Genomic DNA, 17,146 nt, shown 5'->3' with positions numbered 1-17,146 from the left:
TTCCTATTCTAGATTTTCTAGAGCACGCCTTATATTGATTTAAGTTCACCTAAATCTATCATCGCATGGTAAACATAGGCATATATCTCATAAATAAAATTAAATAAACAAGTAAATGTAAAGTGCAATAAAGTAAATGTGTTTGATTATGGCCCCATCCTATGTGATCTTTATCAAGCTTATGATAAAGATCAAGGTCAATCTAATATGGTGATGGAAATAAATACAACTACTTATTACATAAGTCTTCTTCTTTGTTTAGACTTCTTGTATGCCTCGTCTTCTTCTTTGTATCACCTCCATTGGATAGCCTTCTTGAGTCTTCAATTACATTACATAGATTGAAAGTAAAACTAATCTAATGAACTTACAAGAATAACTCGAGTTACATTCGAGATTTATGATTACAAAGATTGACGACATGCAAGTCGTATTTAAAACCAAAATGAAAACCATTACACTAAGGTCGAAAGGTCATAAACATCCACCATGCTCATACAACACATAAAAGCATGTTAAAACACATAATCTGATCTTAACATATCATATTATCCATGATCTAATCATAAAAAAAATATGACAAAAATCAGAAAAATCAGAATCAAATCAGAAAAACAAGAATCACTGTTTACGGGCAGTAAATGACGTCAAACGCCTTACAAATGAGTCGTTGATAGCTTTAGCTATCAGTTTTGTTTAGACGCTCGTTTACCTATGGAACATTTGCGTAAATCGGACACCAGACCCAGATTTCAGCAAATCTGCAGCAGCCATTTCAGAATCCGTATCTAATATGATTCTCATAATTAGAACAAACATAAATCATGTATATATCAGTATATATACAGATTACATAATCATCTTATGATTATACAACTCACATGAATATCATATATTCAAAACCATACATATATAAGCATATTATATCAACATCAAATCATGGCGAATCACGTACATGCTCATATATCGAAAACAGTTAAACACATAAACGAATTAAAAACTTTTCGCAAGTAGCTCTGATGCCATTGAAGGGTTTTTAGTACATAAACGCAACGAAAACGTAAATTTAAATCTTAAAAAACTGAAACCCTCCGCAGGATCCATGCGAAAAATAATATTTAATTCGTAGTTCAGTATGTTTACCTTAAGAAGCTTTACGTTAATGGAAAGATGGAGGTCTTTAATAGCGATCCAAGAACGATGAGCGGAGATCCCTAGCAGCTACTCCTCAAGTGTGAAGCACTCCACCGGTATCCACCAAGAGTACAATGTGATGGAGGAGGAAGAGGTTTAGAGAATTAGTTGCCTCCCTCTTGTTCTACTTTAGAATTAAGGTTAATTATTTGGGTTTTTAGGCAAATAGGGTTTATAATAGTATATTTATAGGCAAAATTTTCAGCTGAAAATTTTTCATAAAATATTATTATTATTAACCCTTTAATTGATTATTCTTATTAACCAATTAACTAATAATTAAAACACCTTTTAATCATTAATCCCTTTTCTAAACACTTTAGAAAAATAATTCTCTCACTTGATTTAATTTCCAAAATTAAATTCTTAATTAATAATATTAAGAACTTTTCTTAATTAATTTATAATTAATTAAATCTTATTTAATCAATTATTAAATATGCTAATTAATTATTTATTTCACAAATAAATAATTACCAGCCATTATTAATTAATTCATCCACCATTAAATCATTCTCTTTTATGGTGTGACCCTGTAGGTTCAATATTAAGCCGGTAGTAGAAATAAATAATAATAAAACTATTTTATCATTATTTATATAAATTCTCTAATTCATTAAATATGATTAATTAATAAAGTAATCATATTTATTCTACATCGTGAGGGATACTTCTCATCATATCGCGACTATTCGGATAATACGAATTCACTGCTTAGAATACCAAGAACCTATTCAGTGAGTAGTTACCGTACAATCAATTCCTTCTACCCTGCAATGTCACGATTAAATACAAGGCATGAAACTTGTGTCAAGCCTATCTTATTTAATCATTTGCTTTCCCATTCACTATGCTTAGTTCTATTTAATGTAAATTAGAAACTCCTTTCTAATTTCATTCACTCTGGCCAGAGATTCCTGAACTAGTATAAGTGGATCAGTATTGAACATTCTCTTCCTTCACTGGAAGGGGTAGATCCTTTATTGATCATACACTATCTTCGTGTACAAATTCCTATACCCAGTAGAGCCCTTATAATTGTCCATGGAGACTAAGAACTAAACCAAAGCATAGTTCAGTATACACAAGATGACTATGATGACCTCAAGTCTAAGGATACTTGTACAACTAGCACTATGTGAACAACTGCTGACACGTGAGTGAACTCCATCAGTTGTTCAGCTGTGTGAGTCATGTTCAGTGAACTTATTCTATAATAAGCACCTACATACTAGCTATAGTGTCACCACACAAATGTCTATGAGAACAGACATCCTTCATAATGAAGCAAGCATAGTATGTACCGATCTTTGCGGATTATTAATTACCAGTTAGTAATCCTACGACCAGGAAATATTTAAGTTTAGAGTTATCATCTTTTAGGTCTCATTATTATGATCTCATCATAATCCATAAAAAGCTTTACTCTAAACTATGGTATATCTTATTTAAACACTTAAATAGATAAAGCCCGCAATAAAACCAAAACAAGTCTTTTATTAATATCAATGAAATCAAAACAGATTACATAAAAGTTATTCCTAAATCATCATACATGATTGGACTTAGGACACATCTCTTTCACATTAAACACTGATGTCATGTATTCATGCCATTTGATTTTTGAAGGTTATATAGAGTGTTAAATTCTGATAGTTTACTCTCTATAGTTGTTGCATGAAGAAAATATGATAATGTGATTAAATGCTGTTATGAGTCAAAAATATTTTGACTATTAAACTCTGATTATTTTTGAATTTATTCCAAAAATATTTAAGTCAGTATTTTATATAAATTAGTGGCTGTAAGTTAGTGGGTAATTTTAAGTAATTATTACTGTTGTATGGTTGGTGGCTTGTAAACAGAAAAATATTTCAATAATTATAGAAAAGTACCTTGTATAACCGTGCCTTCCTTTACTGCTCCTAATTATCTATTCCATGATTATTTGTTGAGCAATAGAATAGTGACACATGTCCCACTAAATTGAACCATTTATAAGTAAAAGAGAACTGAGTTATACAAAATCAATTTTTTTTATTTTAAAATTATCACTTTATCTCTTAACCAAACCCTTTCTACTCTCTTACTTCTTCTTCTCTCTGGTTTAAATTCTGATACCCTAATCAATTTTTAAGTTTTTTTCCAAATAGTGCATGATGACTTTTAGGATGGTGCTAAGTTTGTACCCAACAACTATGTAGTCATTCTTGAACAAAACAACATAAATCTTGATTATCACATCTTTTAGGATTTATTGGCTGTTAGTGAGGTTGGGTTTGCACATACCAATCTTCCAATTATTTCTGATCCAAATGTCCTTGTGTGCAAGACATGCCTGTACAATAATACGACTAAGTCAAATTGACAACCCTAAGTAAGTTGTATGGTAATCTATGTTTGCATTGTGTATTGCAACACTTAAGTCTGTAAAAATGTTCAAGGGCAGATTGAAGTCTTTTTCTGTAAACAGTATCAAGCCTAAGAATTCTATCTGGAAGAAGATCATGCCTCAGAAGAATTTTGAAGAGGCCTGGAGTTGAATAAATCTGTTTTGGGAAAAATATTCTAAGTCAAGATCTTTACAAGTCACAGATTAAGTGTTATAGAGAAGTCATTCGAGAACTCCAGAATGACTTATCGACAAGTCAGGAAAAGCTACTAGAGAACTCAGAGATATCGACAAGCCAAATTGAAGATATAAAGATTGGAGATATCGACAAGTCATTTTTTCACTAGAGAACTATGAAATATCGATAAGTCTATTTGTCACTAGAGAACTCAGAGTTATCGATAAGCCAATTTGTCACTAGAGGACTTAGAGTTATCGATAAGCATAAGTGATGACATGAAGATGAGAGATCTCGAAAAACCAAATTCTCTTATAGAGAACTCAGAGACTTCGATAAGTCAAAATAACTATAGAGTGATTAGAGATCTCGATAAGTCAATATACTTATCGAGATGTCAAGTTCTCTATATATCAAACTGGAGATCTCGAGGTAAAACTCAAAGTACAAAATCAGACAAGTTCAATATCCAAGATTATCAATCAACAAACAATCTAATCAGTTGGATTAACAAGCCTACAAAAGCAGCTTGAAGAGTACAAGATCAAAGGCCAAGATTAACTAGTAAAGTCACAGACATAAATAGAAAGATTAGCAAAGATACACTAAGCCAGAAATAGAAAGATTTGATTATCCAAACATAGGGTTTAGTACATGCCTTTGCATGCTGTGTAAAAACTAGTGTTTACTGTTCTATATGGTAAACACTGGATGCTTTGTTAGAGGTAACAATTTAGAAAATAAAATCTTGTATTCTCTCAAGGAAGAAGCTAAGCTCTTTATCAACAAAGAGCCTAAAAATTTTGTAGTAAAACATTCTTAATTTTAATATGAAATTAAGTGAGTTTTGAAAGATTTGTGTTAACTATTATTATATGTTTATTTCAGTATTAACACATTTCACTACAAGGTTTAATTTACTTTGTTCACCACCATAAACACTTCAAGAAAAGCAGAAAAACACAAAAACACATTCACCCCCCCCCTCTGTGTGTAATTCATTACCTAACAAGTGGTATTAGAGCAAAATATGAAAGTAAACAGATTCAAGATCTTGGAAGAATGAATACACAGAAAATCAGTAGCATCAAAATCCCTACTTTTGATAAGACTAACTACACTCTTTGGAAGAAGAAGATGTTGTTCTTCATCAGAATGGCCAATCCATTATATATTCAGATTCTCAAGAATGGGGCTTTCACTCCTATGGTAAGAGTAGAGGAATCTACATATGGAGATATGGTCATTCCAGCTCATTATGCTCCTAAAGATCCTTCAAAGTTGATGTGGATCTCTCCACAGAGAAAGAAAAGAAAAAGAAGAAAAGGGATAAGAGAAGAAGAGGATATTTCAAAAGAACACGATCAATCCAGAAACGTGAACTTTGAATCTCAAATTGCTTAGATCAATCCAGAAACTAAGTAATTCGAATCTAACCTTCAAAACAATCCAGTAATTGAAGTTTAGAGAAAAGAAAAAATACTCATAGTTTATCTCAAAACACAAGTTTTATATCATCCATTGTCTCCCTTAAAAGATTACATTAGAAGGGTATTTATAGGCTTAGACAATAACCCAAACCCAATAGGATTCCGAGAGAAATTCAATATCAGCTTGAATTAGCCAATATCTGAATCCTTCTAGGAAACAAATTTAAAAACCAAATCCGAATAGAAAAAAGACAAAAACCAAATCCAAATAGGAAAATAAAATCCTAAGTGCTTAAAACAAGAAAAAACCTTTCAAGTGAAAGCTAAAAACTTGCAAGCAAAATTCGAATTAATAATTATATAATAATCAGCTACTTGTCCAACTTCATGCATCGCTCCTTTATTCCTTGTTGTCCAAGTAAGCTGCATAACCCATGTTTGCATCCTCTCCAATTGAATATCACAACGAGTACACATAGCCAAATCCCAATTAACATATTCATTCCTTGATCCTCATCATTCTCCTCTCCTTTGAAAAAACTCGTCCTCGAGTTCTAAAGTATTTAAGAATAAGCACACAACGAGGTGATTTCTCGTAGAACTTGAAAGCCTTAAATTTCAATTCCATCAGCAATATATTTGGAAGTAAACTCGAAAGAATAAGATAGTTTGATGAGATAGGTGCATTCAACAAGTTCTCTACCCCCAAAAAATCAATGTGTTCCACGTGGATGATGTTGTTTTCCTTGTACACAACCTCTTTAGTTTGGAACGTATCCTCAAGTACCTTTTTCTCTTCAACCATGTCATGACACACAAGTTTAAGAGATGTATCTATTTGATTTTTTTCAACAACCAAGAATTTATCATCATGTGACTTTCTTTCTTCATACTTCTCTATTATAGCTTCTTTTGTAACTGGTTCATCCTTTTCATCGAAACTTGATGTAGTCGCCACACGTAATACCTGGTAATCAACAACAAGATCCGTAACATTCTCCACACCGACACAGTCTTCTTCTTTAGTTTCTTCTGAAAGAGTGAACTCGTGAAGGGAAGACTTCAATTTCTCGTCTTTTTGAAAAGATTCAAATTCCAATGCAAGATTGCATACATCATTAAACGAGATATATGGACTTGATTTAACCTTTCGATAAATAGGCAAATTCAATCCACGAATAAATCTTCCAATTTTAATTGTTTCTGTCTCCTCCAAGTCACAAATAAGGCGCAATCTATAAAATTCAGAAGTATACTCGGAAACACTCATAGTACCTTGAGAGAGGGATGTCATCTTCATTATACATTTGAATTTATAATGCAAAGGAATATATTTTGCACGAAGTTTCTTCTTCAGAGATGTCCAAGTCATAATCTTTTCTTTTCCAGATCTAACTCTTTTTGTGTTTAGATTATCAAACCACAAGCCTGCTTTCTTTGTAAGTTTAAGCGCTGCAATCTTGAATATTCTCATCTCAGTCCAACCTGTATAAGCAGAAATCTTGTCGACTTGTGTAACCCATTCAACAAAATCATCTATGCTACCCAAACCTGTAAAATAACCAAGATCTATACCAGGATCATAGACTTCATCACTATCTTTTACCTTAATTAAAATTTAATCCCATGCATCAAACCTCGATTCCGTTGAATTAACAAGCTTTTGAGTACGTTTATCAATCTCATCCAATTTTCCAAGTAATTTTCTGAGCAATTCATCCGTAGCCATAAGAAAAATCTGAAAAAAAAATTTGGTGAACAGTGCCCGTGAACAGTGCCGAAGAATAGTGCCCGTGAACAGTAACCCGTGAACAGTGCTAATGAACAGTAATTTTGTGAACAGTAACCCCCCGTGAACAGTACTCTTGAACAGTACTCGCGAATAGTATTTTTTTTTTTTGAAACCTAGATCTCCCAACAATTAAGAAATTGGAGAAAAAACCTTGGCTCTGATACCAAATTGATGTGGATCTCTCCATAGAGAAAGAAAAGAAAAAGAAGAAAAGGGATAAGAGAAGAAGAGGATATTTCAAAAGAACACGATCAATCCAGAAATGTGAACTTTGAATCTCAAATTGCTTAGATCAATCCAGAAACTAAGTAATTCGAATCTAACCTTCAAAACAATCCAGTAATTGAAGTTTAGAGAAAAGAAAAACTACTCATAGTTTATCTCAAAACACAAGTTTTATATCATCCATTGTCTCCCTTAAAAGATTACATTAGAAGGGTATTTATAGGCTTAGACAATAACCCAAACCCAATAGGATTCCGAGAGAAATTCAATATCAGCTTGAATTAGCCAATATCTGAATCCTTCTAGGAAACAAATTTAAAAACCAAATCCGAATAGAAAAAAGACAAAAACCAAATCCAAATAGGAAAATAAAATTCTAAGTGCTTAAAACAAGAAAAACCCTTTCAAGTGAAAGGTAAAAACTTGCAAGCAAAATTCGAATTAATAATTATATAATAATCAGCTACTTGTCCAACTTCATGCATCGCTCCTTTATTCCTTGTTGTCCAAGTAAGCTGCATAACCCATGTTTGCATCCTCTCCAATTGAATATCACAACGAGTACACATAGCCAAATCCCAATTAACATATTCATTCCTTGATCCTCATCAAGAATACACTGAGCCTGAGAAAGAAAAAGTCTCCCTAGATAGTGGCTTGTAGCTGATCTTGATAGAGTCACTTGAAAATATAATATACAATAATATTGTCAATTGTGATACTGTTAAACAGATCTGGGAGAAGATTGAAATACTTTGTGATGGCACAGAGGAAGTTAGCTCAAATCAAAGAAGAATATTGATTTTACATTATGAGGGTTTCATGGCTAAGCCATAGTAAAGTATTACTGATGTCTTTGAAATGTTTAACAAGCTGATTAATGACTTGCAGCTGCATGATAAATATTATAAAGCTGAAGAAGTGAACTTGAAGTTTTTGCTCACACTTCCTGATCATTTGGAACAGAAAATTACAACAATCAGAGAAGGGAGAGACTTGAGCAGAATAACTCTTGAAGTTCTATATGGAATCTTAAAAATATATGAATTGGAAATGATTCAAAGAAATCATTAAGAGCTGGTCAAGGGTATGTTGTAGATGGTTCAAGTGCTCTAATTGTCAATGAAAGCCAGACCTCTAATGATGAGCCAAGATCCCAGACTCCAGTTGCCTCAACAAGTGAGCAAAGAAACAATGATTTACAGGAACAAGTCATACTGGAATTAGAAGAAGATGAGTTATACACCATGGATGAACTTGATGAGCTAGATCAGTCAATGGCCTATCTGGAAAGAAAGTTCTCTAACATTAGAGTAAAGAAGCCAAGATTCTTTAAGGGTAAAGGAAAATCATTCAACAAAGACAACAGCTGGAAAGGAAAAGGGAAGTACACATATGATAGCAAAAATGGTTACAAAACTGGATCTATTGACAGATCAAAGATAAGGTGCTATAACTGTGACGAGCTAGGCCATTTTGCTACAGAATGTAGGAAACCCAAGAAAATAAAGAAAGACAAAGCTTATCTTGAACTGGAAGTAGAGTATGAAGCTCTTCTAAAGAAACAGCAAATCAAAGCCTATATTGCAGAGGGAAAGAGTTGGGATGATTCTGATATTGATGAAGATGAGGATGTTGGAAATTATGCATTTTTGTATCTTGAACTGGAAGCAAAGTATGAAGCTCTTCTGAAGAAACAGCAAAGCAAAGCATGTATTGCAGAAGGAAAGAGTTGGGATGATTCTGATATTAATGAAGATGAGGATGTTGGAAATTATGCATTTATGGGGAGAGTCATCCTCATAAAAAACACAGGTACCAACTCTTTCCATCATTGATTTCAATGTTAGTCAATATTAGGAAACTGTAGAAAAGATGAGCACGGAAATGTTTCACATTCATATAAGTATGGTTGATGTTAATAAAGAGGTTAGCAGACTGACAAAGATAAATGAGAAGCTTGAAAATGAGAAACAAGAAACTGAGTTGTTGCTGGTAGAGCTTGAAGCTATGAAATAATAAAATGGATATCTAAAGAACAAGCTCAAGTGTGCAAATGAGATTGAAGCTATGCTAAGGGAAAAGATAGAAAAGAATGGAGTCAAGCCCAAATCTTTCAGTCTTGCATCTGATTTGGTTGGAAAATACCATGAGAAAAACAAGCCATGTGCAAATATTTCTATTGGTCTTGAATGATGCCTTGAACAACAAGAAGAAAGCTGTAGCTGAAAAAGGCAAAGCAAATGAAAATAAAGATGTTCCAGCTATGCTGAAAAAGGTTAATTCACCTATGTTCAAAGCATGTGAAGTAGATTTCAGTGAAGAGGAGTTGATTATAAAGCAAGAAATTGCCGATGAAGACAATGAGAAGAAAAATGCGAAAATAACTCAATCCTCCAAAACTGAAAAGAAGCTCATGGTTAACCAAGATTCCAAGACACCTGTCAAAGAAACAAAAACTGAAGATGCAAGAAAGAAGAAGAAGAATATAAATGGGAAGATTAGGATAAACAAAAGCAACAATTTCGCTTATGTTGCAGATGCTCCAAGGAAGAAATATGAAAAGTGTGGCTCTTTGAATCACCTAACTCACCTCTGTTATAAGGTTGTTAGCAAGCCAACTGAAGGAGCCTGCAAATATAATGAAGCCAAGGCAAATGATCCATATTCATTTTGTGATAAGTTTATTTGCATTCCATGTAACTTAAAAGTAATGAAAAGTTGCCACAAGCTAAGAGTAGATCTCAAAGAAGTCAGTATTGGATCTACAGCTGCAAGGGAAATGCACAAACATCTATGCATGTTATTTTTTCTGAGACTTCTAACTCTACTTCTGCTAAATCAGTTAACAAGAAGAAAGTACCCAACACTGCTTGGGTTGCTAAACACATTTAAAACTCATTGTGTTCAGGAAAAAATAAAGAAGGTCATATGCATCATAGACAGTGGATGCTCCAGGCATATGACAGGTGATAAGGCCGTGCTATCATAATTTAAGGAGAAGGCTAGCCCTTTGGTGACCTTTGGAGACAACAACAAAGGATTCACAATGGGATATGGCAAGATTATTTCTGGAAATATTGTCATTGATGATGTAGCATTGGTAGCTGGTCTTGAAGTAAATCTTCTCAGTATTAGCCAGTTTGCAGACAAAGGTTTTAAAGTTCTATTTGACAAAGAATAATGTATTTTCATCAGCAAGAAAACCAATGAAGTTGCTCTAAAAGGAGCAAGGAAAGGAAGCTTGTTTGTTGCAGACTTGGACTCAACAAATGAGGATGGAATTTGTTGCTTCTACACCAAGGCATCCATAGAGCAAAGCAAGTTATGATATAAGAAACTCTCACATCTAAATTACAAGGCAATCAACACTCTAGTCAAGAAAGAGCTGGTTAGAGACATGCCAAAATTAAAGTTTTCTCAAATTGAAGTTTGTGAAGCTTGTCAGAAAAGAAAAATGAAAAGATCAAGTCACAAGTTAAAAATTGTGAATTCCATAAGTGCACCATTGCAACTTATTCACATGGACTTGTTTGGGCCAGTAAATGTCTTATCAATTTCAAGGAACAAATATGCACTTGTGATGGTGGATGACTTCTCAAGATATACTTGGGTAGAATTCATGCACTATAAAGATGAAACTCCACACATCATAACTGAGCACATAAAGAAGATAGAAAAACAGGTTGAAGATCAAAAATGTGTAAAGAGATTGAGAAGTGATAATGAGACAGAATTCAGAAATGCAACATTAAGTGAATTCTGCAAAAACAAAGGCATTGTTCAAGAATTATCTGCTGCTAGAACACCTCAACAAAATAAGGTAGTTGAGAGATAGAATAGAACATTAGTAGAAGCTACAAAGACAATGTTGCAAGATGCCAATCTGCCAACTAGTTTTTGGGAAGAAGCTGTAGATACCACATGCTACACTCAAAACAGATATCTCATTAACAAGATTCATGGAAAATCACCTTACTCAATCATGTCTAAGAGAAAGCCTATTGTAAAGCATCTTCATGTGTTTGGAAGCAAGTATTACATTTTAAAAGACAACTCTGAATATGTGGGAAAATTTGACTCAAAGGTTTTTGAAGCAATTTTTCTGGGATATTCATTGGAGAGGACTGCCTACAAAGTCTATGTAATTGATCAAAAGAAAATCATGGAGAGCAGAGATGTGACTTTTGATAATGACAGGTGTCCAGGATTGGAATACCTTGATGATAATGAAGCTAAAGCCCTTGTATTTGAAAATTTCAACATTGACAGTGATTCTGATTAAGAAGCTGAAGTTAATGCACAACAGATGATGAATGAAGAAACTACTGAACAAGAAATCATGGAAATAGAAGCTCATCTCATACACCTAAATTTGATAGCATAAACTTAGGGGGAGAAAGAGAAGAAAGATCTACCAGTCACACCAATAATGAAGAAAATGATGAAGGCACCAGTCAACAAACTCACACCAGAAAATGGGATAGAATCACAATCAAAATGCAATAATTGGTGATCCCAATGCCGTTGTAAGGACTAGAAGTGCAACTGCTAATGAATGCTTACATGCATGCTTTCTGTCATAAATAGAGCCTAATAAGACTGAAGAAGCTCTTATGGATCCTGATTGGATATCTTCCATGCAAGAAAAGCTTAATCAGTTTGAAAGAAACAAAGTTTGGGAGTTAGTTCCTGCACCAAAGAACAAAAGTGTAATTGGAACAAAATGGGTGTTCAGGAACAAGATGGATGAAAATGGTATAGTTACAAAAAATAAGGCAAGGTTGGTTGTAAAAGGCTACTCACAGGAAAAAGGAATTGATTATGATGAAACTTTTGCTCCAGTTGCAAGATTTGAAGCAATAAGGATTTTTCTAGCATTTGCCGCACATTCAAATTTCAAAGTGTATCAAATCGATGTCAAGAGTGCCTTCCTAAATGGTGAGTTAAAAGAAGAAGTTTATATGCAACAGCCACCTGGCTTCGAAGATCCAAAATTTCTATATTTTGTGTACAAGTTACTCAAAGCTCTATATGGACTAAAGCAGACACCTAGAGCTTGGTATGAAACACTGACAAATTTTCTACTTAAACATGGTTTCACTAGAGAAATAATAGACAAGACACTCTTCTACAAGCTACATGATGGTGATATGATTCTAGTTCAGATTTATGTGGATGATATCATCTTTGGTTCCACTAATGAGAAGCTCTGTCAAAGATTCTCTAAGCTTATGCAGAGTGAATATGAAATGAGTATGATGGGGGAAATAAGTTACTTTCTTGGACTCCAAGTCAGTCAAAGAAGCGATGGAATCTTTATCAGCCAAACTAAGTATGTTAAAGATTATTGGAAAAGTTTGGCATGGTTGATTATTCACCTGCATCTACACCTATGTCTACAGAAACAAAGTTGAATGAAGATAAAAAGGTCAAGAGTGTAGATATTACAAGCTACAGAGGAATGATTGGATCATTACTTTATTTAACTGCAAGTAGACCAGACATTATATTTGCTACATGTTTGTGTACAAGATTTCAAGCCAATCCAAAAGAGTCACATTTAATGGTTGTGAAGAGGATTTTCGGATACTTGAAGAGGACTCCAAACTTGGGATTGTGGTATGCTAAGGGAACTGGTTTTGAAGCTGTTGGATACACAGATGCAGATTTTGCTGGATGAAGAGTTGACAGAAAGAGTATTAGTGGAAGCTGTCAGTTTCTTGGATAAAGACTTGTATCCTGATATAGCAAGAAATAACAATCCGTGTCAACTTCCACTGTAACACCCCCAAATCCGGGGTCGGGGATCCGGGTTGACACGAGTTCTATTTCCCTTAATAACCAACTACTGCGTACTGTGACCCCATAATATACACACACACACACACCACAAGTTATAGTCTCAGAGATGAATACCAAAAACAACACAAGTCATTTTATTCCACAATTATAAGTCATTACACCTCAAAAGGGTTTCTGAATAAATTTACATATTCTTTGCCATTATTACCTTTTATATATATACATAAGTCTGGTACATCAGAAGTTGAAAGCCTAGCCTATTGGTAATTCCTACCTCAGCTACAGCGGCATCAACACCTACAGGAAACTGCAGAATGTTTCCTATCCGCTCACAAATTGAGAGCTTGGTCCTGTTCATGTTGTCTATCTGTTGTTGTGTGATGAAAGAAGAAAGCAAGGGTGAGCAACAAGCCCACCGAAATAATATGTATAATAATTAACAATATATGAGCATTCTCATAGTACTCATGAAAGTCTTGGTCAAGAAGAAATGAACCAAGTTTGATATCCTAATGCGATGAAGTCGCAAAATATTCAGTATATATACATATATACTTTTCAAAATCTTTGAAATCCTCTGACATGTATAATATACACAGAGTTCCAGTTTATAACTGTATAAAAATATCGTTGCAAAGTGATCTCATATATCTAACCTTGTCTCAACGTTTTTTTGAAAATCTTTGTCATGCATAAGATAATCATTTACTGAATATAAGTTAAAAAGATGAAGTTACAAGATACTCCAATATACTTATATATTTTCCGAATACTACTTGAACTACCACCGTTCAAGTTATAATCAGTTTCAAAAGTTCATCACATAGATGAGACTACAAGATATGACTTAAATAGATTCAATCTTTGAAATATCATTAAAAAAAATGAAGTTACGAGATACTTCATTAAGTCCCGATATATATATACACCTATATATATCTCATACTTTCCTTGAAAACCTCTGTTATGAAAAGTATAAACAGAGTTATAATACCCAATGAATTTGGAAAGAAGAGAATTTTGATATAAACCCGATATCTTGCTGATCAGGAAAAGATACCCATTAAGTAACCTTTTCTATTAGTAGATGGATGAATCCCCCACCGGTCATCACCCTGTCCCCATTAGGACCTTGTGATGGACCGCCACTCGGCCTCTTACGAGTTGATGGACTACCACCCAGCCACTTACACTTTGATAGACCTGCCCCAGCCTGTCGCTTATGCCGACTCATTTATATGGACTTATTTCCCGAATGTTGGGCAAGTAATCAACTCTTTTATCAAGTTAGCAACTTCGTTGCTCCAAAAATACACCATTGAGAATCCCCTTCGAAAGGAAGATCTTAAATCTGAAAATGAGTTTTGGGATCCACTCTAACTTTTAAAATCATTTTGAAGACCCGAAAACAATTTAAAGAATGTTTAAAAAAATGATGATTTAATAAAATAAATCATCCCCGATATGTTAGAAAATATCTGAATATTATTATTTAAATAATATTCCCATAAGGATAATCTTTATAAAAATAATTGAAGTAGAAGTTTCAAAACTCATACTTGAAACGAATAATAAATAACAAAAGATATACTTATCCGAAAGTACGATCCTTATTTGAATAATCAAAAATAAGTTTGATTATTATTCAAAACCATCGAATATACCTCATTCGATTAATAGTTATAGATATATATATATATATATGTATATATATACATATATTATACTTGGGAACATCGACTCCCGGTTTAGAAAAATATTCACCTTTGGGTCCTCTATACCAAGGGTATACGCAACTACTGCTTATCTCTAGCATAGGTATTATCCATTTTATAAGCATTTGAATTAATAATATAATATCAAGATTTCACAACATGCATATATATACCATATCAAGATGCTCCAATATATCGCAAGATTTGCTAATAACAGTCATGCACTTATCTCAAGATAATGCATCAATATATTTACATTACAACAACAGTATAACGGGTAGAAAACTTTCCTGAGAGTACGGGGGTAGTCGGTGGTCTGAAATCGCTCTGTTAACTTAAAATGCCATCAATGTACAAGGTTAACCTTCGGTCGCCATATGACTACTCAATTCTTGACACTTAGGAGCGCTAACGCTCGACTACTAGGTTGTTTACAAACGGCGTCGCTTACGCACCCTCGGCTCCACTATTTTTATTAAATTGAGAAATAACATTTTTAAGGCGACTCCAACTCGAGACTCTTATATACTATCTCATACAGGTTATCAAAAGGTTTCGGGACCAACGAAGCCTTTTACGATTTTTGAAAATATTTTACAAGTTCGGCGTTTGGTTGTGGTATCGCCGCGAAACGCCGTTTACTAAAAATGTCGTTTCTCCTAAACCGTAAGTCAGATTTATGCGAACCACATATCAAAACGGAGTTTAAAACACAGCCTGTCCAATAATGGCAGTGGTCAAATCTGATCAGTGGGGTTCGCATGCCTACTATCTAGTGCAAGTTAAGCTTAAATGAAATCGGGAATTATAATGGCTATGATTTCAACGATTCCAAATTTTATTACAAGACCACAACCATACCAAACAAACCCAACAATCAACATACTACATTATAAAATTCCAAACAGCCCCTCAACTTTATCATACACCAAATCAAGTTCCTCACAATCATCCATTTATATAATAACTCATAACTTCCATTTAAAGTTCATAATTACTCTAAAATCATACAAACATCCAAGAACTCTTAAAGAACAAGTTTAAAACTCATGGTATGGCTTAAACACAAACAGGGGAAGAGGTTATACCTTCCTTGGAGAGTGGGTAATGCTTAACAAATCTTAGATGATCCTTAACTAGCCTTATAATGATTAAAACCTCAAAACAAAATCAAGAACACAAAGTTAATTCTTGAAACACTATTCCCCTGAACTGTAAAACGTTAAAAACAGGTATGGAAATCAAGAAGGTCAGGATACTGGTTACCCTAATTGTGTAGAGCTTCTCGAGGGCTTCAATTTGATAGGTAGAATGCGCAAAACGGCCAAGGGAAACTCAAGATACAAGCATTTTATCTTACTCCATTTTCATTTCTTTCTCCTCTCGGATTTCTTGAAAAAATATGGGGGGAGAGCTTGCTAAAAAAGGGGAAGAGAGTATTTTGACTTGTCTTGGTTGATTGTGTGGTGAGAAATGAAGTGTGGTTGATATTTGTGTGGTTAATGGCTTGATTAAGTGAGTGGATGATAATTAAGCTTGGTGTCACAATGATGGCCTCATTTCTTTGCCACTTTTCCATGTTTGGTGGTGAAAGCATCCTTGGCTTACTCTTTGCCTATGTGTTTAATTTATATCGTTGATCTTTGCACTAATCTCTCTTTCATTTCTTAATTGCTTAATGGTTATACGATTCGCTTATGATTCGTTCTCGTTGGTCGTTCAAGGAAATATATCCGTGATTTTATTACTTGGGTTCCCCTAACCTTTATCAATATTTTATATTCCTTTTATGATCCTCTCTTATAATCCTTGAATTTAAATCCTTTTAATCATGTTACCTTATACTCAATTCTTTCGGTATCTGGTGGATTTTCGGGATAAATCAAAGTTTTCGAATCCGAATTCTGACGACCTTTACCTACGCTCATTTACTTTATAGAATACTAATATGATCTTAGAATTTCCATAACATTACTCCTATATAGCGTGGTCTAATAATTTTCCTTAATCAGCATCATCAGCAAAAGTTACTATTCATTAGTGTTTCAAAAATTTCAAAAATTGGGGTTATTACAGTCTCCCCTCCTTAAAAGAATTTCATCCCGGAATCAGATAGAAAACAGTTGGGGATACTTTTCTAGCATTGCACTTTCTAAATCAAGTCAATTTTCCCACATTGTGATTCTATTACAAAACTCTGACTAGCTTGATCACCATGTTCCTTTTTGATTCGTAACCCTTACTGGTTGATCCACATAGGTTAAGTCCGGTTGCATGTCTATGCACTCATACGCCCCTATTTGTATGGCATCTGGATTACACTTCCTTAATATTGATACGTAGAACACGTTATGAACTTGCTATAGGTTCGGGGGTAGGGCTAGCTCATATGCTAACTTCCCAATACGTCTTAAT

This window comes from Apium graveolens, chromosome 11 (assembly GCF_009905375.1).
Source record: "Apium graveolens cultivar Ventura chromosome 11, ASM990537v1, whole genome shotgun sequence".
In the NCBI taxonomy this organism is placed as follows: Eukaryota; Viridiplantae; Streptophyta; class Magnoliopsida; order Apiales; family Apiaceae; genus Apium; species Apium graveolens.
Note: the sequence above shows the minus strand (reverse complement) of the source record.